General features: G+C 40.9%; 1 protein-coding gene across 2 annotated transcripts in view; it reads right to left on the reverse strand.

The window, feature by feature from the left end:
• Positions 1 to 21751, reverse strand: part of cxcl14 (chemokine (C-X-C motif) ligand 14) — a 141694-nt gene that overhangs the window by 29771 nt on the left and 90172 nt on the right. The window lies entirely within an intron of this gene.

The raw sequence follows: 21751 nt of genomic DNA on the forward strand, positions 1-21751 counted from the left end.
CTCTGTAAACTCAGCATTCGTTGTTGTTCTTTTTTTCTCCAGGGAGATGAACGTATCCTCTCCATAACTCACTTCCATTCAGGAGACTTGGTCGTCTAAAAGAGGAGAAATGGCTCACATCACAAAATCCAACACGTGGCACTACCGCCTGCACTCTTTGATTGACTTTTGGAAATACAAAGTAAAAGTCCTCAGACACACCAGTGGCTCTGTAGCTAAGATGCACGAAGTAAGAAAACCGAGCTGTTAGACCGAAATTAAACCAAAGTGTCGGACAAAGTTCAGTTTTAACCAACACAATCGTCAGAATAAGCGCTGGCAAGGTACGATTCTGCAAACCACGGCTATGTCGCACCATTATGTTTCTTTAGGTTCAATTTTCAACTTTACGTAGTGAAAGTGCTGGGCTAACGCTCTGGTTACATTTGGGCTTATAAAACATCATGTTTTGGCTCAACTGACCTATTTTGGTCGCCACAAACAGGGCTGGAGATGTCCTGAGTTATCCTGAAATTATATTCAGTGGCACAAATTAGGGGCAGACCGATCATCGGGGCCAATATTAAGCTTTTTCTGATAATTGGTATCAGTGATTTTTCTGTCAGAATGCTGATAAAATAAACACATTTTAAAATGTGCTACTTTGGCTCTGATGCAGCTTCCTTCTTCTCTTCTCGTGCCCTCAGTTCAGATTTGAGCGGGTTCACAGTAGTGCTGCTTCACGCTGCAGCTTGTAAGCGCCGCAGATTGGAAACAGACTGATTTTGAACTGCCTGTGGGTAAGTATGAATGTAAGACAAAGTGTAAAAATTCCCAAGACAGCGGTGAACCTGTTAGTGATCTCGGGGTCATTTTGCTAACAAGAGGGCCGACGTTCTCACTTGTCTTCAGGTCACATCCGTCTGATGCACACACAGGAAAACTGCAGTCGCACAGTCGCTGTATGTTTTCTGGCAAATAAACATGAACTGCAAAAAAACATTGCAGTGGTCAGATACTTAAAAAATGCATCTTAATAATCAGATTTTCTTAAAACAAAATACAAAAAAACATCTTTATCTTTCTCTTTTTTTCTCATTACTGCTCCGTCTTTGCTCAACAAATGTCCCATTAATTAAATACAAGTCTGAGAAGATAACTTGACGTGCTGCCTGATGTCAGCGCTCCTTTGCTGAAATCTGTAGGTTCACACTTTATATGTATGAGTCACCCTGAATACAGATGAACGTGGGCAGCACTGGAGGTAGCAAAACAAGGAATGAGATACACAGTTGCGTATTAGATGCATGAAAGCTTCAACAACAATGCTAAACTCCCCCCCCCCCGCTGACATTCATAATCATGTTTGTTCATGAGTCACGGGAAGAAGAATGTGAAGAAAAGTACAAAAGATTCAGCGTCTGTGTTGACTCAGTTTCTTCTCTGCTGCTATGATGACTGAATGTGAATCTCTATTAAATCTGAGTCACTCTGATGCTTTCATGTGGCTCCATGCTGGATAGAAAACAATTCGACGTTGAACAAAGCATCCTTTTCTTTCCCCCTGCGACGACTCTGTGAAACGATTGACGTACTTCAGAGTCGATCCACGCCCACTCGGCACGCATAGTTGTTCATGACACACTTTTAGCTGCTCAGCGAGTCTGAGTGGGTTTCATGGAAGTACAGCCGCTCACTGTCGTATCTCTGTCATCATCCTCGCAACATATTTGCATGTAGACAGTCGAGGAATTGACTGAGGGAAGGAAGTTGAGGAAGTCAACCCACAAGAGCATGTGGTTCTGACTAAACCAGACAGAAACCCTGCTGGGAATTCTTAAATTTGAGAGTTTTACAGCCGGGTGGGATGCGAAATACCAGATATGGCCAGATTGAGCCCACAGAGGTCAAGAGATCAGGGTGAGACCAGAACGGGAGCGTGTCCTCAGAATCTCAGTTTCATAATCGGATGCTGCTGTAATCAAACTACTTCCAGCTTTCTGCGTACACCAGTCGTGAGGGTTTTACGTCTGTGAAGCTAAGAGAAAGTTGACTTGTCTCTGGTGGTATGCATTTTAAGTGTGTGAGAATACATTTGATGATCTGATGCATCACTCATTCCTCCTCTTGATTAGCACATGGCAGAGGCCAGCAGTGACACATTTTCCAAGTGTGTCGACACCATGAATCCTAACAGAAGGCGCGGTAGATGCATCACTACCTAATTCCTCTGACACCACCGTTGCCTCTGGGGAGACAAAGACAAGGTGAAAGCAGTCGGCAGGTAGCTGGGAGACAGCTCGATCCATCCTGGGCCGCCGTCCCGTGGAAGGGCACCACGGGCTGCTGCTGGAGCCAGACGGGACCTGATGTGATTTTCCCCGAGCCGCCTCAGGGAGCTGCAGCATGGGTGGACTTTGTGATGAGGAGAGGACTACTTTGCTGTTCAGGTCACATCGGTACATGGAGTTTCTTTCTGTATGATTTGAGATTGTGATGGTTTTCTTTTGGTTGTGGTATTTTTTGTTTTTTTTAAATATATTTTGAGTGAGAAGACATTCAAGTTTGTGTGACAGTCTAAATTTCTGCAGTTCACCAGTGAAACAGGTATTTCTTTAAAATGTGTTTTGGCCTTTCGTGCACACGTAAATGGCACTTAGGTTATTGAAAACAGACCTTTTGGAAACTCCTTCTAGGGTGAAGACATTTCAGTGTTTATGTCTGGCTGGGCAGAAACCGATTTTTGGAAACGATGATGCAGACAGCGTAAACTTAAAAAAAGAGTTAATGTGCTCAGTGGAAGATGGAAGCACCTTTGCTCAAAAAGTTCTGACATCGCGATCGTTAAACCACCTGATCATCTGTTTCCACTGAGAAGAAGAAGAAGATGCTGTTAGTTACCAGATAATTTCCTGTTGGCAAACAACTGGTTTTGTTTCCAGGTTTGCGACTTCTACTTCTTCTACTCTGTTTATTACAGTCATGCGTAACTGTTGCCAATATCTCAAACTTCTGGTAATGTTTCTTTATGTTGGGTGGGTCAGACTGAGTGCAGGAAGGGCCTCACTTAGGGGAAGAAAAGATGTTGTTTGCGCGGCGTCTCCAATGCAAACAGCAACTAAAATGTTTGTTTTGCAATGGAAAATATCCACCCAGCAGTCAGGGCGAGGAAATGTGACATTATAGAGATGATGATAGTGATTACCATGATTTTCACTTTGCAGAGCTGCATTGTTTGTCACTGTAGGTGGAGATTCCTGAACATGTACGAACATCTGAGAGGGTGGGTGAAAAATCATTAACGTGCTGCATCCCATTTACGATTTTCTGAGAGCAACATGCTATTAAAGGTCTATAAAAATGTCTGAAGGTGCGAATCATTTTAATAATAGCAGGTGTTTTTGTGAATCTTTGTACAAGCATGTCTATAGGCCTGTACAGTGTGTGCTACACTTGATTTCTGTTTATCTAAACAGAACAAGAGCAAAGTCAATATTATAAAGATTATATAGAGCAACATAGATATTAAAGGAATAATATTACACATAATTTATCTGTCATAATAATTATATTTAAAGCAGCAATAGGCAACTTTCCAACTTTCCCTTCTTCTGAGTGTTGTCCTGTGGCGTTAATGTTGGTGCTGGTGTCACAAACGACAGTGTTAGCAACATGGCTCCGCTAGCAGCTAATTCCAAAGCTAAAAAAACCTGCAAGAATCCCAATCTGACCGACAAACACAGAGTTTTTCTAGTCTCACCGACCACTCAAAGTGCTTCACAACAAAAGTTAGAGTTCATCCATTCACACGAACATTCATACACTGGCGGCAGAGGCTACCATGCAAACCTGAAATATTACCAACAAGATCATTACATTTTAGGTCGGATGACGATATTTTTCATAAAACAAAAAGAAACTTCTATTCAGATACAAATAATTTATTCTTAAACATTACAATAAAGAATCATGTCACTAAACTGTTGGTATTACGCAGCCAGAATGTCTCCACATCTTCCAAGTTACCAAACATTCATAAACTTAAGAGTGCCATCACAATGAGAAGCTTGCAGACCAGGCAGTTCATCTTTAACCAACAGTCTGTAGTGAGGCAGAGTGTGTTAGTTTTGTTTGTCGATGACTCTGAGCTGCCAGTTGCTCAAGCAAATTGAAGTGCACGCTTGAGTTTGTGTGCCGGAGCCTTTTTTTGTAGAAATTTCCAAACAAAAAGTGCTCGTTGTTTCAGGAGGTAATTATCTACTGTGTTATTTCCTGAGGCGGTTTTCTTACACAAGAGGACATGTCTCTGACGCAAACAGATTACAGCCTGGAGCTTTTACTTTATATACCTTCTCATTTACCACAACATCACTTTGAATGTTACAGCACCAAATGTTTGCTTTCCTTGTCGCCAAGTTGTCCAAGTCCTTATCAAAGTTGCCGGGTTGTATCAGAACAGAAGAGCATCAGCCCGTCTGTATAATTATGAAATGCCAAGATGAAATTTTAGCTGTGGGTGAATTGATGACGTGGACTGGAAACATAACGCGAGTTTATTTGTTCTGATGAAACACATTCAGTTTCTCTCATCGACAGGTCTAATGAGGGAGATTTTCTGGGGTGCATGCCTCCGGCCCCTGCTGGTTAAAGACTACTTCCATTTCAAAATAATGGAGCAAACTGTGAACTGAAATTTATCTACGGGTCTATGGGGAGCTTATATACAGGTGTGTGTCTTTTTAAATCAAGTCCAATTAGTTGAATAGACCATCTTCACTGCAGACATTTTGACAGTCGTCCTTGCCGTTTTTGAATGCCATTATCTCGAGATCATGAGTTAATTATCCCGTTATCCCCAGATGGAAAAAAAGGCAGATTTCTCTGGGTAGCGATATCATTTACCACGAGAACCTGACTTTTGTTTTCTCAAGATTAAGATGTAATTATGGAGAATTGAAAAATGATTGTCTGGTTAATGATCTCAGCAGGATCGCCGAAGCACACTCGGACTACTTTAAAATAAGGAGGACGGATCTGAATAAGACACAGCGCCTGTGTTAGACTGTGATTGAAGTACAGTCTGATGCATTGATCAATCATGGGCACTCCTTGATCTGACATTTTCAGCTTGAATCAGATGCTACACTTGTCAAGATACCATACATGCTGGCATGACACTCCTCACCGCTGATAAACATATTTAACAGAGGAAACCTTTTTGTTTTCTCCTGATGGATTACCTCTAAATAAAGCTCATAATCTCCAGATAATGGTTTAAAAATATGGCTGCGTTGTGAGCCGTAATCTTTCCCATTTCATTCCCGCAGGAAGTAGAGAGGGAGTCTCATTTCCTTTTCTCCTTTCTCATTTCTTTTCCTTTCCTTCACACACACAAAGTCCACCTCACGTGCATCCACATTCATCAGCTTCTCCTCCGTCCCGGGAGGACTCGGCTTTGCGTGCACGGTCGTCAGGCTCACATGCTCATGCGGTCCACTTCCCTGCCTGCACACGCAGCTTATAGATTATTGCCTGCAAGCGTGTTCATCATCTCTAAGCGCACCCCACGCAGTCTCACGTGCACTCTGCTGATCCTGTCCTCTCTTGTACCCCGTATCCCCCTCCATCTCCCTCAGGGACTCTTGGCATTACAGCAATATTCCTCTATGGCTTCATACTGCTATCATTTTCTACTGTGTGTTGTTTCTGATCTCTCTTAGCCTGTTCAGACATTCATAGCGCCTTCAAGTTCCTGTTACTCAGTTTTATACTACTTTATATACTGTTGGGTATTTCAATCTACAGCAGCGCATCATATTCTTTATGATCGTCATCAAAACCCTGTTTTCAATTTTGTGATGACACATTTTACAGCTGATGAAGAAAGTCGATTTTTCTCAACACATAAAGACTTCATCCTTTACTTTATCAAAAATTATAAAAATCACAAAATGTGGAGGTACATGTTTTTTTTATTCAAATTCAAATGAAAGTGCTGCAGTTCAAAGTTCTCCACATGACTTCAGGAGGACGTCCCCATATGGGTCTAAGTTGGTCATATAAAAACATCCCTTACCCTTTAAAGAACTCCACATCGTGATGTCTGGGGACGTTATGGGAACGTTACAAGATGACATCCTTAACACCGTCAGGGGCATTCCCAGAACATTCTGGAAACGTACAATTTCTAGCTGCAGATGTTGCCGGAAAATAGTGCAGACAGGAACAGTATAACATATTCTAATCTGAAATGCATCTAGTAAATAAAGATGTCAGACAAATATGGTGGAGTAAAAAGTACATTATTTGCCATAAATATCATGTGGAGTAGATGTACAGAGTAGCATACATTTTTTTACTTGAGTATAAATGTACCTGGTTATATTCCACCGCTGAAGGCTGCTTATAACATTGTGGCGTGCGTTTCACCATGTGGGATTTAATGTCCTTGTTTTGTTCATATTTTGTGGCATATCTTGTCTTTATTTGTTTGTGTGGTTTGTTTTGCCTGCGGGGCAGCGAGTGTTAGGACCAGTTGTTTGTCCACCTGGTAAAAATGAGTTTTGTTGTCATGCTGAGCTCAGAGAGAAACCAGATCAGTGCATTCAACACAGGGCTGGATATGGGATGGAAAGTTTTCAATGATATTCTCAATAAAGTACCTGAACTGCAGTACTAGGAAGGTATAGTAGGAATAATCTAAAAATCCTTTGTTCTTTTAATGAAGCTTGTAGATGAACACGAAACAGAGACAGACTGCTTCACTGCTGTCAAGTTTGGTTTATTAAGATAAAAGTCAGGAGGGTGAGTGCTCGATGTCCATCATGTGGACGGATCTACCTCTGCGAGGGTTTTCTTTATAGTGCTGATTATTTGTACACGTCAATATGGTGAGCGTGTGAACTAATCACAAGACACAGAGAATCCATTAAAGTGGTGTCTTAGCCCGTTGTGTCCAGTTTGGGTGAATAATTGAAGCATTGAAGCTGGTGTCCTTCACGTCTTTTAGATGAGACAGAGGAGATATTTAAGCTGGAGACAATGTTCAGCAGTCAGTCTGGGTTTCTATGTGACCACAGAAAATCTTTGAACAAACTCTTGGAATGAGACTGTCCATGTTCAAAGCATCTGGACCTTAATTACTTAACAACTCTGTGTATCTATTGGTGTCTGTTAGATTAGCTTCAGCCCAGGTTCAGATCAGGTTTCTGGCTCCCAAGTGGAGCACCTCCCTTTCCAAACAAAGCCACAACAAACTACAACAACTGCCAACTCTTGTGACAATCAATAGAATTGTTTCTGTTATTTTTTAAGCAAAAATGTCAAGCATTTGCTGGTTCCAGCTTCTTAAATGTCAGGATTTGCTGCATTTCCTTGTCTTTCATTACAGTAAATGAAGAGTCTTTGAGATCTGGACTGTTGGTTGGACGAAAGAAGTAAATTAAAGATGTCACTTTGGGCTTTGAAACACTGTGATGAGCGTTTTTTTTCTACAATTGTTTTTAAATGATTAAAGCTTGATTCATGCTTCTGCGTTGAATCTACACCATAACCTAAAAAAATGTTGCATATTGTTGCTTTAATGATCAAAAAACTGTAATAAAAGTCTGAATAATACTTAAAGAAAAACAGGATAAAGGTAAACAGATTCAGAGACAGATGCCGGGGAAATGACTGAGAGCAGGAAAAAAAAAAAAAGGACGGGGAACAGAAGTAGAAACTGCAGTTATGCAACATTTCGTGCAAGCAAACCAGCACTTAAGCACAAGACATAAGCACAAGTAAGAAGCAGGAAACACTCAGAAAGTAAGTAAGAATACAAATTCCAGTGCGGCCAGAGGTGAGTATGAATTAACATGAATATTTGCCCTTGTTTTGTTGCCAGTTGTGTAGTTTGAGTCTGAGCTGATGGACTAATTACCTGAAGAATGAAGTGAAGTTTCGGGTACTTTTTACAACACTCAACCAAATCTCACAGATCTAACATGAGTTACTGAAATTTTTTTTTTTCCCAAGCAAAACAACATTTTGTAACCGTTAGTAGCATTGGAAAAGTGCCAGATAGGCAGAATGTGATGTACGGTGTGGTGATAGGAAGCTGTGGTTCATACTTGACAAGAGGATCACATTCCTCTTCACTCTCGGAGGATGTTTGCCTGAAGCCTACTCCATCATCATACCAGTAATCAGCAGTGAGGTATTTCTCCTGGCAAATAAGAATTATTAACGGCCTTCAAGCTGCCACAGCTTGTAGAAAATAAACCCAAACTGTTGTGAAATGGATGAAAACAGCTCTGATAAGCAAGAAGAAGACGGAGGAGAGGCATTCTGAAGATCTGAAACTCATCATTCTTTATTGAAGGTGGTGGCATGTTCGTATAAACTAACTGTGTTTATCTTTTTGCTGAATTACAGGAGGGAATACTCTGACAGTTTATTTCCCTTTCCCAGACTCTAGCAGACACATTGTGTGGTCAAAGTTTTCCAACTGACAAAACGTCCAGAGGGAACGCGTGCAAATAGACTACATGCAAACTAATCTAGTAAAAATATTGCAAATTAAGTTGGAGGTGGATCCGTCGGTTCGTCTGGAATGAATAGAAAGCTCTCAGCCGAGCCTCGACAGCAGCTCTGTGATCCATCAGCTAACTTCAAAGGTAAACCTTCTCCTCTTTCCCTCTACTGGGCAAGAAAAGCAAGCCTGACCTTTTCCCAAAGTGAATGAACACAACCTGAAACAGGCCAAAACAGGAGCTCAGTAACACTTTTGCATGTCTTAGTTTCCCCAGCTTCGTCATTTGCATCTACAAATCCCAGTGGATTTGGTGTCAGTCTCGACGGGACGCAAAAACACACAGCAGACAAAAGATGTAAGATAAATATGTAGTAACACTGCAGTGCAGATAAACGAGGGGATTTGTGTCATTTGGTTATAAATACCCCTCCAGATAGTGACAACAGCCTGACTGTTAAAGGAATAAATATACTTATAAGAGCTGGAGCAGTAGTTATGTAATGCATCATCTAACTTCAAAGGTGGATGTCTGAAGTGACACTAACCCGCTCCCCTGCTGAGTAAAGGCTACAAGACTAGCCTTCGTTTGATGTCAAAGAAAACCATTTGGGGAAAAGAAAATTAGAGCCTTCCTCGAGCTGTTGTTGCTTTTCAAATCCTTCAAGAATCAACTTTCTATTACGGGTTATATGTTTGTGGCAGCAGAGAGGTGCATAATTCATATTCAAGTCCTGTTCCACACGCTTCTGAAGCTCAGTACCACGTACAACAAGGTTAGAAAATTACTTTGTTGGCACTCAAAGCATAAAACTTCTAGTCCTCCCTGTGTCCATGTTTGTTTACAATAACTTCCAGGTGGAAAACCCCTGCATCGCGCACTGGCTTACATACAGTTTCATTGTCGTTTTTCATTTTGTTATTTCAAAGTGTATACATCTAATTCTTCTAAAATGAATGTTGGATGCTGTCATACCTTATTCATAACAACATCTTCAATAATGTTAGGTTGGAGACCTAATTTATCTGTTGAGCCACAAAGAAAATGACATCTTGAGTTTACCCAAATAGCAGGTAGCTTGAGATGTCGCTGTTGGGTAGATATCAAAAACACTAGCAAAGCAACACAGTACATGAAAAAAACCAAACAAACAGCAGAAACGTCAGATAGGTCGGACCGCTTTATATCTTAAACATTACGGTTACCGCTGAAAATAACAACAGAGATAAACAAGTTTGCCAATTTCACACAATTTAAATCAATCGCCAGGTGTCTACACAGAAGTGCCTGTTGTTGGAGTAAGTAAAGAAAACATCAGAGTGAAATCTTTGATCTCACCTACACCTGTGAGGTTTCATGACTGCATCTTGCACAGTTGTGTTGCTATCATGTCTACAAGCTCTGTTCACAGACACAGAGAGACACAAACACCTAACCAAGTTGTGTTTCCTGCTACGATAGATGTCTCCAGGACCACATGTTGCCATGATGACAGACACACACACTCACAAAGGTTAGGTTGAGGCAAAGATGACGTTATGAAGGTGACATACTTTAAATACGTTGTGCACGTTAACTTACTGATGCAATTCAAGACAAGCCAACTTTGACTTTTGGTTTCGTACAGGACACAAACACAAACACAGTCCTGGGTTTCTAACCCCAACCTGCACCATACTTGGACTTTTATTTCCACAGAATCATGGGAATGATTGCTGTCTCCCCTGCACACTAAATTGGACTTTGGCGTTCTGCACGCAACTTGAAAATGAAAAGTTGTGTTACTTGATGATGATTCAAGTGACCCGTACCCGCAAAACAACACCAACATTGTATTTTGTTGCTTTTGCCTTTTTGCTTAACTTTATATGACTCTCCATCAGTGACGTTAACAGAGCAGCGGTTCTGTGCTTTAGGGGCCACTGGCACACACACACACACACACACACACACACACACACACACACACACAAAAAAAAAAAAAAACACAATGGCTCTTGTCTGGGCAGTGACCACACAGCACCATAATTAGGTCTGTTTTGTGCTGATACAGAAAAAGTAACGAGTATTGTGGTACACACACACACACACACACACACACACACTTCTGTGATTAAGGACGGAGCCGGCGGCAGAAAGAAGAAGACCAGTAAAACTGTGAGGGAACAAACATTAAAAACAAAACAGCACTCAACCTTAACTGATATGTCGCTGAGCCAAAGTACATTTGATACTACAACATGCAGTATTAAATTAAAAACACTTAAAGAGATATTAGAGAGGATGGATTTATTTTAATGAAATATAATACGGACTCATAAATGCTAGAATGAGTGTACATACAGTACATACATAATCTATGTGTGTGTGTGTGTGTGTGTGTGTGTGACTGGTAAAGTGGTGGCAGGGCCAGATGGCAGTGCCCTGGGGTGGAGAGGAGAGAGCGAGAGCTGTCATGTCACTTCATGCTGTTAACTTCTGTTATCGCTCAGATCGTCTCCTCTCTGCAGTCCCTCCAATCATTGTGCAACTGATATGATGCAAAGAAAGAAGAGGGCTCTGAACACTCAGCTCGAACTCATGATGATGTCGAACCACTGCCCCGACTGCTTTAAAAGAAAGAAGACGGCTGCACGACAGAAACATGTCATGTGAAGATGTTCAGTTTCAGCTGCTGTGTTTCTTTATGTTTCCTTAACTGGTGTGAACACGAGACAAGGTCAAGCTACAGTCAAGAGAAGATCAGATGAGTCGAATGCTTTATGTGGTTGGAAAACAACTTGTTTTAGACACCGTCAACTCTGCCACATAAAGAAAACTAAATGTTAGCTACTCTGAACACAGGCTCAACTACTGTTAACTAATCATCACAGAGTCTGGTTTAACCCGCTGGTAGTGGCAGTGGGCTGCAGTCTAAAAGTGTTAGATAATTTGGTTTACTTAAAACTAACTCCAGACTACATGTGTGACAGTACTGCCCCCTCTGGAGCTGGTTGGCGTTATGTAACTTTGATGATACACACGTGTGAATGAGACCTTTGAGCTATGAATCACACGTTAATGCCTGATTATAAGATAAATATGTGTTGTTTGACATTAAATTGTTTATTTTTGCAGGTGATACCAGGCTCTATTGTCTCTTTCTGTATTATCACAGTTTTCTATGAATTCTGAGAACTGTGAATTTGTCCTTATTAAATATTCATGAAGCAGGTGATGTATGGGAAACATTTTCTAAGGTTTACGAGCGATAAGACAAAACCTCTCCTCTCGCTGCAATTCAATTAGAGCAAAGTTATGAACTTTACACAGACAAAAGACAAATCATGACTCAGTAACGGCTTAAATCCTGGTTGGACCTGTTTCTATAGTTTATTTACTACGTGGAGTTTGCAGTTTGATGACTGATGTATGTTTGTATGAGAATCATTGTTCCCGTGGGGGAAATTGGGTTTGCTACAGAACAGAAACACATAATAGATATAAAAGATAATAAGACATAAGAGTAAGTATCAACCCAATCGCCAGAATAAATGTTGGTTAAGTACGTTTCTGCAAAACCACTGAAAAAAACTGGGCGAGTTTGTCGCACAAACATTATTATGTGTGTGTTTTTTTGTATGCTTGTGTGTCTGTGACCGTTTGACACACCTCAAAATCCAGGTTTAATCTTGACGAAAGTAAACAGTCGTTTTCCCCACAAAGTTATAATTAAACCACAAGACTTCTCATGTTCACATAACACGAGCGTGTGAATGTGAACACCTGCATGCAAACACAAACACACCCTTACCAACCCTGTTTCATTGTCCATCCATCTTGTTATTTCTATGTTTTTATAAATTGCATTTTAATGAGGGTGGATTCCCAGAATTGTTTGTACTGTATTTCATACTAGTGTTGTTTTTTAGTATGACACATTTAACTACACTTGATAAGCGGGAGGCACTCGGGGCAATATGCTGCCAGCAGTTAAACCTTTGGTCGCTTACTCAACACACAGATATAAGAGTGCTCGATTGACTTTTAAACATAGTCGTACAGTGTTTCTAGTATTTGTTTTTTCTCTTAATTAGTGGAGGCATGGGATCTTTAATCATGTTTGTCTATTGTCAGTGTTGTTGTAAACTGTGTGTCAAGATGGATGACTCGTAATCTAGTGCAAACCAAAACTACCTACGGTTAAAAATAAAGTTACCTGAACTTGAACCTGAGCCATCCTGCCGATCTTTTCAAAAAGCCCCAACAGCCACTGAACAAGTATACAGTGGATTAGCCATGTGGTGCTGCAATAATATGTTAAAATGCTAAAAGAGGTGTCATGTTAGGGACTCGCTGAAAAAGTGACACATGTCCTATGATTTAAAGGAGAGTCTAACCCTAAAACAAACAGGAATAAGACATTGGTAAGTAGAAAGTAGACAGTACTTTCCAGAAAAATGTCAGCATTGGTCATCTGATCACGTGACTTTAAACGATGTATGTTTATGTTTTTCTGACAGGCAGCGGTCGCGTGAACGATGATCTCCAGCGTGATGTATCAGTCGTGTTCAAACAACAAATGTTTGTGTTCTGTAAGAAAAAACACAGCTGCTTTGTGTCTCACTGACTACAAACATTCAGAAACTCTGAGTTAAAGTCTCTTCAACTCACAAAGGATATCTGTCACTACTGTGAGGTTAAACATGATGTTTTCTCAGATTTTAGTACTTTAAGTTACCTAAAAGTAACAAATAATTCATTCATGAAGGCGTGTCATCAGAAAATGTTCATATGAGTCATTTTCTATAACTTTACTATTTAGATATGAGCATTTGGATTATTTGATACACAATGGGAGACGTCTTTGCTTCTCTAATTTCTCTGTAGACGTGTAATGTTATTATCAGCTCTGTAAATTAATATAAAGCAAGCTTGTCTTAGATGAATTATACCCAGTTACCACTATGAACAAACCTAACCTAAATTTAGGGCTAGCATCTTTAATTTCATTAGATGTCATCTTTTCTAACTTTCGGAGAAAAAAAACAACAACAAACATTCAAACTTTCAGAGTGAGGAATCGTCTTGACTTTCCCCTGGAAAGAAAACAGGAAGTCCATCTGTTCCCAGTGAGACGAATCAGTGCAGAGAATTGGCTGTGGTGTCATAGTTGCCCCAAGTAACCGAGGTCGACAGATGACAGCAGCTAATTGGAAAACTAATGAGGTCCAGAAACCCAGCCTGGACTCTTACTGTGTGTGTGTGTGTGTGTGGACATAGAGAGTAATGAGGTCCAGAAAGAAGGACAGAGTGACGGGTCGGCCTTGTCAAGAGCAGATGGTCAAAAAACAAACAAAAACCCTGTCAAAGAACTACTTCTACTTGTATCTAATGAAAAACTTTGATACCCATCACTCATCGTGATGGTTTATCAAGTCTTAGTAGGTGACGGGCAGCAACAGGCTACAAACAATCTGTAAGATGTCTGTGTCCAACTGCCCACGAGTGTAATTCAACGTGCAGATGCATCTTTTCTTCACAGGACCAGTTGAAATAAGAAATAATATCAGCTCACATCACTGGAGTTACATTAAAGGATATATACATATGCAGTAGTACTCCCCAAGACCTGTAAACACACTTTAATGTGTAAAATTAGTGCAGTTAATCTTTAATATGTTGATGAAGGTTCTCAGTCATCCAGGTCATGGTAATTATAATATACGTTTATACCCCACACAGGGTTTAAAAGCCTGCAACTCCCCTCCAGTTAGTTAGAGCTGAAGAAGCCTCTTGGATGAGAGGTGAAACATCTTCAAGAAACTGAAACAAGTCCAGCTGCCTTCGATAAAGCACTGAGAGTTTACCTACAAGTACAACAACTGGGTGCTTCTTTCACCTCTGGTCTCGTTGAAGAGTAACGACTGATATCAGTCAACTAAATACCTTCTATTTTTCAGGAGAGATGTCATCCTTTTTGTTTGAATTTTGACTGAGGAACACAAGGACAGAGGGGTATGTCTGCATGCCTCCTCGAGTTTATGATAACTATAAAGTTCTGGATGCCATCAGTGGAAACACTGTATTTCTTGGCCTTGACCTCCAAGAGAGAGAGAGTACAGTCACATGGAAGAAAAAAGAAGGAAAGAGTAGGAGTAGGAGTAGGAGGGCAGCAGATGAAGTCAGAATCAGAAAATGGAAGGACGAGGGCGAGAGACGTCCTGACCTTGACACCGACAAGTCAACTGACAAGATGTATTTTAGATTTATTACCGGAAGCAAAACCATCCCATAGTGACAAAGGAGTATAAAGGACTGAGCATCTCTTCATGCACACACTTACACAACGTTTTACACACACACACACACACACACACACACACACTGGTGGGAAGAGTTATCCGAGGGCCATCAAAAGGCCTACAGCCACTTGCCTCTTAAAAGTGGAGATTAAACCACCACAGAGAGAGGATTATAGAAAACACAAAGAGCACGGTTGAAAGAGAGACAGAGAAGATTGAGAGAAGGGGAGAACGAGCAGTAAGATGGCAACACAGGAAAAGAGAAAGAGGATAAGATACGTGACGGAGGAACAGACGGACAATGGGAAAGACGGGAGGTGGGGAGGAAAAACCATCACATGTACACGAGAGACAGAGAGGGAAGGGAGGATGACATACAGGGCAGAGAGGATTTATATGATAGGAGTCATCATTATGAACATTACAACGTGACGGAGGGTGTGAGAAAAAAGGAGACAGTGAATTAAAGAAAGTATTTTAAACACTGCATGAAGGATACAGTGATAGTCGTCGCTGAAAGCTTCAGACACATGCAGGGTTTCATTTCAACACGTGATGCATGCCAACTGTTAACACTTCTCTCCTACGAGACAGTTAAACTGGTGATTTGTTCTTGAAACGTGGTTATATATTAGTTATTCTGTATGCTGCTTAACACGATTTTAGACTAAGTTGTGTCAGACAATCTGACACTTTTTATGCCTTTAATAATGGCAATTCAGACTTCAGTTTACAGACGCACCTCTCTTTCAGTGAGGGCTGGAAAACACACATGTATTTACTGATGAGTCTCTTCCTTAACTTAATTCATTCTCATTACAGTTTTAATAAAAACGATCAATGACACCAGCAAATCAAGCAATTAACCGGAGGTCCAGTCCAGAAGCTCAGAATTTTACTGGTCATTTTGTTTAAATTGAGAGAAAACATGTAGAAAGCAACGCTCTCATATGCATTCTTTAAAATAAATCACTTCCCCTGTTACCAGGATCACAGAGATCGGAGAAAATGTCATGAAATGTGAGAAAACGTTAGTTCTAGTCAGTTTTTCTGTGCTGAGGACAGTAAATCGGGGTAGTGGTGTGGTGACTGTATGATTGTTAGTGTGTTTGCCCACCGTGATAACATAATTAACAACAACCAGCTGAGACCCTGAGTCCCTCTCACCATCCTTCCCTTTTTTTTTACTTTTCTCCATTTTCTCTCATTTTTCTCACACAAATTCAAACAGTTATAATCACTACTAACCTCCGTCTGAAGACACACCATATTAACAATATAACAGCTAGAGAGATCAGTGTTTTGATATTTTAGTTATCTATTCAGTGCAGAGCACCTCTGGATGCTGGTGCTGGTTCTGGAGTACGGCTCAGACTCGCTGCTTCGATCCACCATATAAAATCAATCATCCTGTGACAGTTGGTTTGATGGGACACTGTGTCGCGATCACAGATAGGATTTAAATGTGTACTATCTACTTAATTCACCTCTGTACATATCATGAGACACATTAAGCCAGCGATTAAATGAGACTCATTATTTCCTCTTTATTGGGGATTCGACCTCCATTATATCCTGCATCAAGGTCTCGTCTTCTGCCCCTGGTAGCACAAGGTTAATCTTCCCTCCTTCTGTCTCTTCTCTTTGTTTTTCTCCCTCATTCTTGTAGAAAATCGAACCCTCACTGAAGACGGCTATTGAAACAAGTATTCTGGTATGTATCTTTAAGAGCTGCTGAGCCAAAATAACTCTATTTTAATATTATCTACCCATCTATTTGGCTTTTTATTCCTGGTGGTGGTATCCCCAGCTTGGTTGTGAGATTATGCAATACTGCCGCAACAAAGACAATAATGCATAATGCCACCCCAGAGTGTGATTTTAGATAGCATGCCTGCATTCTGGGAGCAAGATGTGTGATGTGTTACACAACAGCGCTGTCATCCAGTGTCACATCCAGGATAACATACGCGGCAGGCAGTGCATTTTTAAACAATAACGGCGTAACATGCAGATAACAGCTGATCTCATCCTCTGAATGGAGGCTAAGGAGCTCCTGGACGTTGTTTTGCCTCCCACCCCTGTCCCGTCAGCTCGCTCTTTTTACACAGCAACGATTCGGCTCTGTTTTTTTACTTCTGCTGCCGGCTCAGAGGCTGAACAACAACGGCCCCTCATTAGGTCTCAGGATAGGGGCGCAACATTTCTGGCTTGAACAAGCTGTGTAAAAGGAGCTAGTGAGAGCGGTTAGTCGTTGGGACGGGCACCCCCAAATCAGTGATGGCACTTACACCTGTGTTTCCCGTAACACAAATACACAGGTCTGCACAGGGTACATGCCAAATAAGAAAGTGTCTATATTTTTTGAAAGGCGGAGACTATTGGTACATGTCCAAATCAAAACATGTCCATCGATAAATATAGGAAAAACACAAATTCACCAGCGGGCTAACTAATTAGCAAGTAGCTAAATAGATTCTGAAAGTTTATTTGCTCATTACATAGTTCGTCTTGGTTTTGGGTTTTAGTTTAGTTGTTTCCTGATGTATCATGTTTTGCTTTACACGTCCTGTCTTTGTCTGTTTCTCACCTGTGTTTCATTTGCCGATTAATCCCACTGTGGTTTGTCTGTGTTTCTATGTCAGTTTCCCAGTCCTGCATTTACTCCTCGTGTATCTTCAGTGTTCCTGCTCTTGTTCCCCGCAGCTTTTTGATTTGTTCTTTTTGTATTTTACTGTAGTTTGTTCTTGGATCCTCATCAGCCTGCTTTTAATTGTTTTTGTATTCCACTTTGCTGGAGTCACTTTTCATTTCTTCTACCTGCCTGCCTGGAGTTTGCATTGGGTTCTTTTTGCTAATCATAACATATAAGCTTGCTAGATCCTTCTAGCAGTGTAACATTTATTTTTGTCTTATGTGAAATGTCAGGCCATTATTACGAGACGCTGAACAAGAAAAAATATTCAAGTCAGCTTGTAGATGTAGATCTGAGTCAGAGATATCCGGGGCGGCTGTGGCTCAGGAGGTAGGGAGGGCTGTCCAGTAATCAGAAGGTCGCTGCTCTCGATTCCTGGCTCCCCCGGCTGTAGTATCCTTGAGCAAGATACTGAACACCAAATTGTAGGTCGGCAGCTCGCATGGCAGCCTCTGCCATCAGTGTACGAATGTGTGTGTGAATGTGACAAGTGCTTTGAGTGGTCAGTAGACTGGAGAAGTGCATATAGAAAGTCCATATCTGGACGCTATGGAAGAAAAGAACAGAGGTGTCAACAAACTGGTGGCAAAACCATCGATTCATAACAACTACATCTAGAAAATATCAACTCTAACTCTGTTCAGCAGTTCTGGTGTCACTAAAGATATTGGTTTCCCAATCTGGACCTCTGAAAAGGACAAACTGAGTAAACAAAAATCCAACTTTTGGTTTTTGGCAGCAACAGCCACCTAACTGTAGCTAAAGGTTCAGACTGAGAGCTCAAAGTCCACATGCACCTTGAACACAGCGTGTCTGCCGACATTTTTATTTCCTTCTCTTTCTCCTGTCTTCATCTCCTCAGCTGTTGATTACAAAGTCAGCAAATAGAATCATTAATATAAATGCAAATAAAAAAATAACACATTTAGAAATAAAAAATGTTTTTTTTTTATGAAGGAGTCAGTACATTAAATCCTTTCTTACTGTGGTGGTTTTTGATGTGTGGGAATCCGCCCAGCTAATCAATCACGTGTGTCACATTTCTGCAGCCTTTTGTCGTTTCCATGAATACAAAAAACACACTTCAAAACACTCTGTTAGCCATTGAAGCTCAATGTGCTGCTGGCACTTAGTGTGTGTTTCAGCTTGTGCATGCATTACTTTGCCTGTAAGAGGGTGTGTGTGTGTGTGTGTGTGCGTGTGTGTGTCCGGTGTGTGTGTTAAGCCCAGGGTTCATGCAGAGTGTCATACAGAGCGTGGGACTCTCCTCTTTATGACAATAACATCAAAACCACTCAGGCTTACTCTTTGATTATTCACACACACACACGCACACACACGCACACTCTTTTTTCATCAGTTGACTCTGCATGTGTGGCTGTCAAAGCCTTCCTCTGTGCTTTAATCTGTGACAGGGACTTGTTCGGTAGATGATGAATGACGCCCAGCCCCGTTTTTGTCTGCATTTTGTTCATGTGACAAAAAACAAGATGGAGCACCGAGTGTTTTGTTGGATCTCTGCCTTTAATTACCTGGCTTACATGTCTCTTTTATTAAAATTGACACCATACTGTAGTTATAGATCACTAGACCTGTCAGTGTGCATGTGTTTGAATGTCGGAGACTTGTGTAGGAAAAGTAAAGTCGTCATACTTCCTCAAAAGATTTAAATAAAGGTCATTTAACCTCTGTAAACAGAGCTGGGTGTTGCCTAAGATTATAGTCATTGTGAAGGACATACAGAAGACTTTAAATGGATCAACCTAGCACTCCTTCAAACAATTATTCTAAAATCTTTACAATGTTTTGTTCTGACAAAAGGGAGGGTAGCCTGAAAACAAGCCGACAGTTAATGTTTTGTGTCTCATGTGGTTTTATCGGTTTAATAAATCAAATGTTTCACAAATAAATGTGGGGAACAAAATTCTAGCTTGTAAATCTCATGAGGAAGTTGTCTAACGTTGATTAGGGGCCAAACACGAGGAGAACCGTCACCAGAGCAAACACTGAGAAAGCTTTTAGATGGCAGAAGGAGTGAAACACCCTGAGGCAACGTTAGATTCAACCCTATCATTCAAAAGAATCGCCTGCCACAAAAGCTTGATCCGGTACAGTCAGATGGCCCAAACACTATTTTCTATTTTTTGAGCCTCCTGTGGGGAGGTTTTATAAAAACTGGGCTCATGTTGTAGCCCACAGCTGACAAACTGACATGGCAACGTTATATTTCCTGATTAACACAAATTGGGGGACTGTAGTTTAAAAATTTTGAGCATGATTATTCCTGGACAATGGAGGACAATAAATAGCATGTGACACAATGAATATAACCTTTTCTTTTTATGATGCACTATCCTTATTTTCGGATGGAGTAGATGTGAAAGGTTGCGAAGGCATAGTTGCCCCAATTTTTTTTCTGAGGGGGGCCACTGTGTCAAACTCTGGTGCCAGGAACCTGGAACTACTGCAAGATAACCACACAGGCAACATGCAAAGAACATGCAAAACTGTGACATGACGGTGCAACATACCCACAAACATGTCTTTCGGTTCAAAGGAGACAGGAAATGTTTGTGAATGGTCACTGCTTTCAATATTTGCAAATTTCATGGTGAAGCAGGTGACAAAGACTTGTAACTAGTAACCAAGACACCGGTCCAGCTCGTCACACGTTCTCCTCACATTGCAAAAATAATTTCTGTATGTGCACAGTTATTACTTTCCACTGCAGCTGGTCCTGATCCTCTGTAAGCAGCTACACGTATGCATCCACATGTTCATGCATATTTTGTAGACCAATGAACTGATGAACCTACAGAAGGAAACGGAGCGATGAATTAGGAACTCTGTTGAGTGAGTTAACAAGGCAATTAGGCTTGTCTTAGTTGTGAGAAATTTGGATTAAGGAGGTGTACGATTGTATTTTTTTGTTTTAAAAGGAAAAGAATTGCAAGAATGTTCCTTTCTTGTTACTGTTTTCATATGAGGCTAAAAAAAGCTAAGAGAGCTTGTGAAACGTAGCAAACTAAATGCTGGCGTACAGCTCCCTGATGAAACTATGGGCAGCTATAGAGTACTGCTACAAAGTGGTTTTACAAGACAGGACAAGCTAGCTGGTTAGCATGCTGGTTGCACTGCACCTTTAAGGCATCACGATCAATTTTTATGACTCATTTGAAAAACGAGGAATGTATCTTTATTACATTAATTGTTATACAGTTAATTCATCATCAATTTATCAACACACGTTGCACAAACACTGCAAATTTTTAAAAAGCATTTCAAAAGCCCACTTCACTGTTACCTGCGTTCAGTCAACAAAGCAAGTACAAACAAAATGTTGGGCACTATCTGAGACACACCATCTTTTCAGAAGCTCAGATGACATATTTTGAAAAGGATGCTCAGGGATGTTTTCCACTTTTCTGGAGAGCGACAGAGTAGTAACTTGATTAGTTTAGTGCCAGTGATTACGACCTCAAAGTCTGTTGGCAAGTGCATGGTTGGTGTGTGCCTTCTGTAAGTGTGTGTGTGTGAGTGTGTGTGTGTGTGAGAGAGAGAGAGGGAGAGTCATTGATTGTGTCCCAGGCCTGAGGGGCCGCCAAGACAGCTTGACTGGTGAGAACAGATGGCAGCCCACTGTGAGTGAATGTGTGTGTGCTACAGAGAAAGTCTTTCTTTGCAAGTGTGAGAGGGTGAATATGTGTAGAAGTGAGAGTGGTTATACTATACATATGTACTCTGTGTGTGTGTGTGTGTGTTTGTGTGTGTGTGTGTGTGTGTGTGTGTGTGTGTGTGTGTGTGTGTGTGTGTGTTTGATTAAAAGTAGACATGTAAACACTCACGCTCCGTCACTCCAGCTTCACACACACAGTGAAACTCACACTGGGACGAGCTTCACACTCGTCAAAGCCTGAAATTACAAACTCTGCCTCTCCATGATTCCTCGTCCTCAATGCTTCATCTCACACACACACACACACACACACACACACACACGTACACACACACACACACACACACACATACTGGTTTATATGGTCTATGGGGACCGACTTTTTATTCATCACGTGTGGGGACCACCCTTTCTAAATGTTATACAGCCATGAAAAAAATCAAGTATAACAACTATGGCTTTGTTAGGTTATACACAACTTCAAATATCAGAATTGGTGAAGTAGTAGTTGGACCATGCCAACTGGGGACTTGGGAAAAATCGATTTAACATGGTTCATGAGGACCTCATTTGTATATATGTAAATTAATTTACATAACTCACA

This window comes from Pagrus major, chromosome 18 (assembly GCF_040436345.1).
Source record: "Pagrus major chromosome 18, Pma_NU_1.0".
Lineage (NCBI taxonomy): Eukaryota > Metazoa > Chordata > Actinopteri > Spariformes > Sparidae > Pagrus > Pagrus major.